Source organism: Haplochromis burtoni, unplaced genomic scaffold (assembly GCF_018398535.1).
Source record: "Haplochromis burtoni strain Fernald_Lab_line unplaced genomic scaffold, NCSU_Asbu1 Contig_70, whole genome shotgun sequence".
NCBI classification, from domain to species: Eukaryota; Metazoa; Chordata; class Actinopteri; order Cichliformes; family Cichlidae; genus Haplochromis; species Haplochromis burtoni.
The window spans coordinates 907,460-909,088 of record NW_024582431.1 but is presented as its reverse complement, the minus strand read 5'-3'; positions in this window follow the sequence as shown (position 1 = coordinate 909,088).

Genomic DNA, 1,629 nt, shown 5'->3' with positions numbered 1-1,629 from the left:
GTCCCCTTGCACCACCTCCCCCTCCTTCTCTTTCTCTCTCAGGCCTTCATTTCTCACTAACAGATGTTCTCTGAACCATGTGGGAGGGCATTCCTCCACTCTGCTTTGAAAGCAAAGAAAAAAGAAGACTTACTTGAAGCAAAGAAAAAAAAAATCAAACGAGGACGAAAGCAACAGAGCTCCCCAACTCAGCAGTCTCCAAAGTAATGCCTGTGTGTCCTGCTTTTCCCCCATAGAGAAGGTGTCAAGTTAAAGATCAGAGTGCTTTTGCCTTTTTATAACACACTGCTCCCAGTGTTACACAATATTTGAAAGGTCACATAAGAGACACGTAAAACATTGCATGACCGAGCAGCCAAGACGACTGGAAGTCATATAGACAAACACACACACACAGAGAAATGCAGCAAGTGTGAGTTAGAGTGATAAAGGAAAGCTTATACCCGACTCCTTAGACCTCACAGGTTCTTTAAAAATTCAAACATGCCAAAAGAGCACCGTGGGAGTCTTCCTGCAGGTCAAGAGTGAGGAAAAGATGAGAAGTACAGGACAGATGAGGCATGAAAGAAAAGCAGGAGAGCTTTTCTTCCCACCAAGAATGAAAGTGAAGGCTGGCACTTAAAAGAACTTAGTGAGTGAATTTTATATTTTCCTTATTTTTAAGGAATAAATTTAAAAAAGGATAAAAAATGAAGAAGAAAAAGGATAAAAGTGGGGGCATGTGGTGTGTGGAGAGTGGGTTAAATGTGGGTGTTCGTGATTGTGGGGACATATACTGGCAGGGTGGCTGTGCGCTGGATGCAGCAGTAAGGTGACCCACTTACACAGAACTGCCTCTCCTGACACACACACACACAAACACTTGCCTCTGCACACTGCTGAACACACTCACACTGGAGACTGGAGGATGCTTTGGCCCCATTTCAGGCAGTAATGTGTTTCAAGAGTTGTGGAAGATGAGGTGGGAGGTCGTCGGTGTGTGGCAGCTGAAGAGACCTGAAGCAACAGAACAGAAGAAGACAGGGGATTAAACTATATAAAGCAACAAAAAGAGTGGGAAACAGGCGACAAGCTGAGCAGACTGCAAGGTAGACATGACGTACAGTATAGGTACATATCAGGCAGACTTGTAAATGAGCAGGGTATGTGTGGTACCCTGTTAAAAGTGTATATCAGAGAGTACATTTTTCCTCCCTGCTAATCTTGTGCAGCCATTGACTCCACCATGACATTCAGCAGAAAGGTCAGCTCCTTCCTGGTATGCACAAGATAACAGGACAGACACATCCACAGTCCTCCACAGGAAAAAAAAGACAAGATAATACGAGATAGCACAAACAGAAAGGTGAACAACCTTGACATTTATTATGCAAATGCCTATGGCAATTTAAATAGCTTTAACTGTAGGTGGCTGGTATGGAGTTGAGAATGAACTGATTCACAACTTCTGATATCCAATAGAAAACAAAAGAATGAGTGGAACGTAATAGCAGGTGTACAATATCACCATCTAGTGGGGAAAATACATTGCAGCAGTGGAATATTTCCACCTCCATGACCCAAAAATAGGAACATGAGATATTTCTCCCTGAAATATATTTAAATAGCCAGGACCTAAATTATGTCAGT